The sequence below is a fragment of the Mauremys reevesii genome, linkage group 5, assembly GCF_016161935.1.
Source record: "Mauremys reevesii isolate NIE-2019 linkage group 5, ASM1616193v1, whole genome shotgun sequence".
NCBI lineage: Eukaryota > Metazoa > Chordata > Testudines > Geoemydidae > Mauremys > Mauremys reevesii.
In genome coordinates this window covers 56,261,063-56,269,367 of record NC_052627.1, presented here as the reverse complement: position 1 = coordinate 56,269,367, position 8,305 = coordinate 56,261,063, and the positions used below count along the sequence as shown (strand labels likewise).

The following is an 8,305-nucleotide window of genomic DNA, read 5'->3' as shown; positions in this document are numbered from 1 at the left end:
GTGGGTGTACTAGATTTTACCATGAAAGAAAGCACAATTATAACTGGTCAAGGAGTTTCTTAGTCAAAGTTTCACAGAATGGGATAACAGCATTAAAAAAAAAGCAATAGCAAACTTGTTTCTGAAGTTTTTTTTAAAAAAAGGCCTAACCTTGCTCCCCATGAGAAGCTAACAGTATTGGCAGAGGTAGGCAGCTGAAGGGATCAAGTCTAGAATCACTGTATAATAATGACTCCTAGTGGATGACTTAGAAGTACCAGTGATAAAATCAAAAGAGTTCCACACCGTCCTTTTTGGCCGTTGGTTAGTGTGGTATATCATCCACATGAGATTTATATTCGTGAGGCCAAATATTGGAACCAGCACAAATAAGCAAGTTGTGCTGGAGACTTCTTTCCTCCCATTAGTAACAGTGCTGGTATTTCAGCCTCTCAGCACACCTTCTCCACAAGCAACAACGACTTATGGATCTATAGTTGCAGATCGACAGGACATTCCTCTGTAATAAAAAAAATGTGACACGCAGGAGTACTGGGAAGAGAATAAACTTTATTTCCAGGGCTCATGGTTACAAAATGTTTTACACCATCTAGTGGCAGAGGTCAATATCCATTAACTCCATTGGACATTGTTACAGCTCCCAATCTTGCCTTGACTCTCAACCACCACTGTGTACTGAGGTGCATGAGCACAGGAGGTCCAAAACTCTGCCCCAACCCCTTGTCAATGTGGAACCAGACCCCATTCTGCTGGTACATGGTACTTTGCAGCCAGACAGAAAAAGGGGAAGATCTGGCCCCTATTAAGTAAAGGCAGAGACCCTGAGGTTTTCTGCTAACAATCCACCATTCCTATTTTTTACTCTCCAAATACCCTAAATGACCCATTAAGGACTATTGAGTAGTGTAAACTCAAAAGTGATTTCCTGGTAGGGTGCCCATATTTCCGAAAGGGAAAACAGGACACTGCCAGAGGGCCTCCTCCCCCTCCCTCTCCCCAAGCAAGGCAGGTGTTGCTGCTCTCTAGAGTCCTGCCCCCCGCCCCCCAAGCGCAGGGCTGACATTGCCACTGGCCCACCCGCATGTTCTATGCACCCCACTTTTTTGCCAAAAGTGGGCATTTGTCCCATTTGCTCTTTCCAACTGATCAAACTGGCAAGAGCAAACAGGACAAATGCACACTTGTGCCCAAAACGTCCAGACAACTGGGACAAGACTTAAAAAAGAGACTTTCCTTTCCAAAACGGGACGTATGGTCACCCTATTTCTTCTGGCACTATATATTCTGATCATCACCACTACAGAGCTCTATGTGCAGCTATGATTATATGATATTTGGAAGTTGGGATATGTGACTTTAAAGGAAGCAGCTGAGACATAGAGTTTAAGGCCGGAAGAGACTACCAGATAATCTATTTTGATCTCCTCTACATCACTGAGCTACACCCACACCAAGCCAGCAACCAGAGAGAAAGTGGAACATTGTGGAGAGAGCCTCAAAAACTCTTCTGAGATTACTTTAGATGGATGTGAACAGAGGTGGGGAGGTCTATAATGGGTGGGAAAAGATGTAAACCGAATAGTTACAGTGAACTCATTGAACATGCCCTTAAAAGAAAAGGATGAGATCAGTATTAAAAATGAAATCTACCACTATGAAATAGACACTTTTTAAAATGAATTTTTCATACTCATGGCCTTTCTAGTGTGCATTTGACCCATTACTAAAATTGTGAATCATAATAAGTTTGCTTATATTGATACATTACAATACCTCAATGTTGCCAACTCTCATGATTTTATTATGAGTCTCACAATATTTAGTAAAAAGAACAGGAGTACTTGTGGCACCTTAAAGACTAACAAATTTATTTTAGCATGAGCTTTCGTGAGCTACAGCTCACTTCTTCGGATGCATAGAATGGAACACACAGACAGGAGATATTTATACATACAGAGAACATGAAAAGGTGGAAGTATGCTTACCAACAGGAAAAGTCTAATCAATTGAGATGAGCTATCATCAGCAGGAGGAAAAAAAAAAAAACTTTTTGAAGTGATAATTAAGATGGCCCATAGAAGGTGTGAGGAGAACTTAACATAGGGAAATAGATTCAATTAGTGTAATGACCCAACCATTCCCAGTCTCTGTTTAGGCCAGTGTTAATTGTATCTAATTTGCATATTAATTCGAGTTCAGCAGTTTCTCTTTGGAGTCTGTTTTTGAAGTTTTTTTGTTGCAAAATTGCCACCTTCAAGTCTGTCACTGAGTGGTTAGAGAGGTTGAAGTGTTCTCCCACTGGTTTTTGAATGTTATGATTTTTCTTAAAGCCTCAACTTCTGGATTAATGTGAATACCTAAGAATTTCAGCTTTCATAAAAATAGTTACTAGACCTCATAGTTGAGGAGAAAAGCTTGAAAATGTAATCCAAGTGGACCCTAAAGGTAAAAACCCCCAAAATAAATAAAAGTAACCCACAATGTATTTTTTAAATCTCATGACTTTTAATAACATTTTATGATTTGGGGGGGTTTTACTTACAATTTCTGAACAGTTCCAGTTAGCAATACTGGTACCTATCTTTGATTCAAGTGATGATAATTAACAGACAGGATCCTGCCAAGAATTTTTCATGTGATTTGTTTTTCACTCATGCAAGAAGTCCAGTTCACTTCAGTGATTCCACTTGCATAATTTAAACGGCTTAAAGTGATTTTTTACAAGATTAGGCCCTATATTTGTGTTTGTGCAGCATGCCTGGTAAAATGTGCTGTCCTCTGGGCCGGGGCAAAATCCTAGGGCTGGCTAGTTGGAGGGGCAGGGCAGGGCTCCCCATGCTGGTCAAAAAGTCCTCCTTTATCCTAAACATGTCCCCCTCTTTGTCACCCTCCTACTGCCCCCCCCACTTTCCCATTTCACACAGCAAACACCCTGTCATCTCTGACCAAAGCTGTGTGTAGAGAAGCTGTTATATAAGAAAGTGGAGTGTGGCTGGGAGACTGTACTGGGACAGCTGCCCCCCTCCTGCAGAACAGGGGTTAAAAGCAGCCAAGTGAGGTGGATTGGGGAAGCAGCCACAGGTGTGGCTGGCTGGCTTAATCAGGCCACAGCTGACCTGGATAAAAGGGCTGTGGGGGCCAGAAGACAGGGGAGTTTCTCCAGCCCTGGAGGGAGAAGGGGTAGCAGAAGCAGAGTAGTGCTGGGGAAGGGCCAGGGAGCTCCAGCCTGGTAAACCCCCATGCTGCAGGCCTTTGGTGAAGGCTTATGAAAAGGTACTGGGGCTGCAGAGGGCAGCTTGAGGATAGGCAAAGGCATCCTAACCCTTTACCAATGATGAGTGGCCATTACAGACTGCAGTTTGCCTCAGTGAAAGGGGGCTAGATGATGACTGGCAGTAGTCACTGAGGCATGGTGGGTTTAGAGGGTTGGGGGTTCCCCCTGGGAGGGAAGAGCCAGAGTGTGGGGGTACTATTGGGGCAGAACCCTGAGGAAAAGGGTACTGGGGTCTGGGAGGGACATGGGACCTGAGGCAGGTGAGACATCAGCTGGCAGAGGGTGCTCTGGAGTTGGAAAAGAGTTAATTCCCAGGATGACCAGCAGGAGACATCACACTGGTGAGTCTTTGCTCACTACAGAGACCAAAGATCATCTTCCACTTCCATCCTGGAGGGCAGGGCTCTGGACAGCAGGGATACAGAAGGGAACAGCAAACTGCTGTGGACAGCAGGGGTTGGTTACTTTTTTCTAAATACACAGTAATATAACTGTTAAATTTAAGCTCTGGGTAGCTTACTGGGAAGTACAGTACAAGTCTAGGCTCCATGGTGGTAGGGGCAGAGATCTGGATAAAAATAGGCTTTCTCTCTAGCTATCATAGCTGTAATCTCTCATATTATTACAGAATCCCTGCAAGGAAGCTCAGAGGAAAAAGCCAATCCCTGTCTATAGTCAGCCACACTTCTCACTCAATGCACTTGGGAGTGAGATATAAAGAGGGCAAATGCCCAGTGTAATGTTACATTTGCTACTGGTAGCAGTTACTGATGTCTAGGTATTCTCTCTTACTGCCTTGTCACAATTTGCTGCCTCTGTATTTCCCCATCTTGTAGGCCAAGAGTAATACATTGTGATGGATGGTAGTATTCATGTCACAATCTGCTACCTCCAACTTTCCCCACCTTGGGGTTCAGGGGTAGCCAGCAGTGATGGATGGGGACACCTGTCACAATTTGCTATCCAGCCCTTCCCCATGGTCTTGTCTGGGGTAGCAAATCACGACAGGCATATCTATCAATCTCAATTTTCTAACCCCACCCTGTGACAAACTGGACTAGCAAAAGTTGAAAAATGTTCAAGCCAGGTCAAAGGGTTGATTAAGTGTTTTTGGGAAGGAATGCTGCAGTCCGCTGTGGTTCCCCTGATTGCTGTTGTCAAAACTAAGGCCACTTTAATTCTGAACAGGAGCATCTACAAAAACATTTAAGGTGCTGTAACTTACGTCCACCAACTTCGCACTTTAGTGTCACATCATGTAGACAAGCCTTTAATAAAGGGGAAAAAATCAATTTTGATTCCTTTAGTCTAAAATGCTTTAACTGCTTTTCCATGACACCCATACAAATGGTGGAGGGGAACTGCAGACATTCAGCAGCAAATACCTCTCATGGCAAAGGAGCAGTTTTAGCTACACAATAATGGTAGCAGGGTTTTCAAGCAATGAATAATTCATCTAACATCTCAGTCAGCATTATAGTCTATATCCTCAGTGCTAAGAAAGTGTGTGTTTCTGCCACTGGGTAACTAACATGCATTAGCTATCCCCTTGTAAAAAAACAGTGGAGAGAAGGAACATTAGCAATGTCACCAAAAGGCATAAGGTGAGATCAGCACTATGCCACCTGGAGATCAAATGCAAAGAAATAACAGGATAAATCACTTTAAAAAATCTTTTTTTTTTTTTTGTGGTCAGTATAAAAAGTGCACATACCAGAATGAAGAACAGCACTGAAATGTATCCTCGCTTTTTAAGTTTGCTATATATTTTATGTTTTTCTTCAAGTGATTGCACATACCATTCCACTTTGGGTGTGTGGAGTGACTCATGCACTAGAGTCAGATTTTTCCCTAAGCAGTTTGAAGTATAAATAATTAAGCAGAAACATCAACATATACAACAAATCAGGTAACTGAAGAGTAAAGTGTGCAGGACTGAGGATTACTTACAGAATCATAGAAGTAAGGATTTCAGTTATAAAGGAGGGGAGGAATCACCTTACTGGAAATCCAAAATGATATTGAATGTTATAGGAATGTATAACCTTTTTAAGTATGTGGCTTCTTTGTGAGAGGTAACAGCAAAAGTATGAAGCTAATGCACTCAGAGGCTCAGAAACAAAAAAGCAAATTAAAAGAACCCAAATGTTTTAATTTAATACATTTCAAGTATTCATGATTTTTGAATACTTGTAGTTGTCAATCTATCAAGGGGTTTTATATCTATATTTAGTAAAATTTACAGTAGAAATTGCCTCTGAGAAGGATTTCATATAAGAATGGCCTGCCCAGCCCTGTGCTGCCTGCATACCCCTTCCCATCGGGGGTGGGTCCATGTTATGCCACACAGTCCCTGCACAACACCAGAACACCCCCAATTCCCTATGGCCAAAGGACCCCTGGACCTGCTGTGCCTAGCACCCCTCCCAGACCCCATCACAAATGCACAGTGACCTTATTGCCATATTTTTAAAAGGTATTTAGGCAAATAGTGGGTTTTTCAAAAGCATCTAGTTATTTTCAAATTCTAAAAATCTGGCCTCTAGTGAATATTTGGGAACCAAGTTCTACACACAAGTGGCAACATGAAAAAGCACTGGGGTGCTGCATAAAGAGGCAAAGTAAGAGTTGACAAAGGCAATTCCCATTGACAGATCAAAGGAAACTGAAAAAGTTTTGACATGAACTCAGGAAATCAGTCAGACTTGAAGTCATATAATCCCAAAGAATAAACTTGTGTATTAAAAAAATAGAATTAAAAACTAATAGCACACTCCAAAAAGGAAGTGTTATACTAGAAACACTGGCAGATGTGATTGCTGAAGCTACTAGCAACTATTAATATTTTCAACAATTCTTTGCTAATATAAACCAAATAGCGCAATGACATCCATCTGCACAATGTTAGTGAAGATAAATGATGAAGTGCTAGGATTAATAAAAATAACACTTTAAAAAGTAAATAATTTAGACTGGAACAACATTTACAGTGGATTTAAAAAAAAAAAGCCAGTCCAGTTCAGACATTCAGAACTGCAGCTCAGACAAATAAAGCCATGAGGCTTTATGCAGACATAGAAACTGATAAGGGATTTTTTTAAATATTAAAAACGTGTGATAATTATAATTTCTGGAGGGGGGGATGCAGGTATGTAAAATAGTCAATGGCTCAAGTTTTCTTTAGCAGCTGAGAACACTATCAGATAGGGAAGAACTGTCTTGTCTAGGCATTGGGATGCACTGGGTCTTTAAAAACGCAACCCTGGGAGGCAGGTGCTGAGATGCAGTGGGGACAGGGAATGGGACCCTTTGCCTCACCCATGCTGTTGTTTCAACCACTGCCAGTGGATCACTCTATCAGAGTACCAGGGCATGGGGTGGCCCACCCTAGGCATCCCCTCTCGTATGTTAAAGGAGGTGAGGGCAGCCTTACCTCCTGCTTTTCTTGCTTTCCTTCAGTGGGCCCTTTAGGATGATGGTCCCCTTCAACCCTTACCCTACAAAATTTGCCACTGGGCCCCAGCCCCACAAGCCACCTGAGCTGGCTGCATGATAACCAGCTGGTCCACTTCTGAATCATTCCCAGAGAACATCTGTATACACTTGTGCTTCGTGCTATCCACTTCCTCTCCCTCGTGTGTGCTGTCCTGACACTAAATGGTGAGACCTGTGGCCACTAGCAGAAGGCAAGGGACCCTGGTGGATCAGCCTGTACTCCACTTTGGTTCAATGTCCCATTGGGGATATTAGCTGCAGCTGCTCCATGGAGCCATGTACCTGGTTCACAAATTCCCCTAACAACACCTGTCTCTTTGTGGTGAGAGGGAGACCCTGGCATACATCTAAATAGGGTGTGTCAGTTGCAGCCCCTCTTCCAGCTCCTCCAGAACCTTCTACTTAGGTTCTGGCTCATGGGTGGGCAAGGGCTGCATCCAGCCCTTCAGACATTTTAATTCAGCCCTTAAGCTTCCACTGGGGAGCAGGGTCCGAGGCTTGTCCCGCTCTGCACGTGCTGTGGCTCCACGCAGCTCCCAGAAGCAGTGACATGTCCCCCCTCTGGCTCCTATGCATAGGGGTAACCAGGGGGCTCCACATACTGCCCCCGCCCTAACTGTGCAGCTCCCATTAGCCTGGAACTGCGGCAAATGAGAGCTGCAGGGGTGGTGCCTGCAGATGGGGTAGTGTGCAGAGCCACCTGGCTGCCCCTCTGTGTAGGAGCCAGAAGGGGGACATGCCGCTGCTTCCAGGAGCTTGAGGTCAGTGCTGGGTTTACAAGGGCTTCAGTGGTGCAATGGAGCCGGGCCCATGCTCAGAAGGGGCCCCGGCCTGCTCTGCTTGCACTGTGCCCTGAGACCCCGCTGGCTGCCCCCCACACTGTGCCCACCACTTGCTCCTTTCGGCCTGCCCACTGGCCGGCCGAGGGCTCCTCTCCACTCACTGGCCTCACCCACCGGTTTCTCTCTGCCTTCTGTGTGAGGCTCCAGGCAGTCTCTGCATCCAACCACCTGTGGGGCTCCACCTGTCTCCCTGGAGCTGAGCCACCTAGGACTGACACAGAAGCCTGGCCAGCCTTGGACAGTCAGGGGAGAAGAACAGTGTGGGGGGCTTGGCTGGGCCCTTCCAGGCAAGTGGGTCCTGAGGGAGCCCAGGTGGGGCAGGCCCTGGCCTGGCTGTTCATGCCACTTCTGAGGGGTTGGAGTGATTCCCCATCCCAGGATGCTAGCAGCTCAGCCTGGCAATCACAGTCACCTCCCAGAAGGGCCAGTGAGTGGGGCCAGGAGACAGGGCATGGGGGAGTGGGTCGAGGAGGGGTGGGGGGGGTGATGCTGGGCTGTGAGGGGGCAGAGAAGATCTCTGTGTGTTGGGGCACTAGGGAGTGGAGGTTCTGTGTGGGGTGCTAGGCAGTTGTGGTGTTGTGCAGGGCACTGTGCATGTGTGATGGGGTTGGAGTATGTGTGCTGGGCATAGCGGGTCCAGGGGGCTTTGGCAATAGGGAATTGGGGGCGGGGGTGTTCCGGTGTTGGGCGGGGG

The 8,305-nt window shown here is 45.5% G+C and overlaps 1 protein-coding gene and 1 long non-coding RNA gene across 2 annotated transcripts in view; one reads left to right on the top strand and one right to left on the bottom strand.

Annotated features, from left to right (window-relative positions):
- Positions 1–204: 204 nt before the first annotated feature.
- Positions 205–7,281, bottom strand: LOC120406616. The gene is made up of 3 exons (XR_005599411.1): positions 6,708–7,281; positions 4,500–4,542; positions 205–499 (listed from the first exon to the last, which is right to left on the bottom strand). It is a non-coding gene; the product is annotated as an uncharacterized LOC120406616 (long non-coding RNA).
- The window catches only part of PRMT9 (protein arginine methyltransferase 9), a 28,994-nt gene continuing 23,943 nt past the window's right edge, over positions 3,255–8,305 (top strand). The window contains exon 1 of the mRNA XM_039541606.1: positions 3,255–3,273. The gene's annotated coding sequence lies outside the window, so the exon portion shown is untranslated. The remainder of the gene's footprint in view (positions 3,274–8,305) is intronic.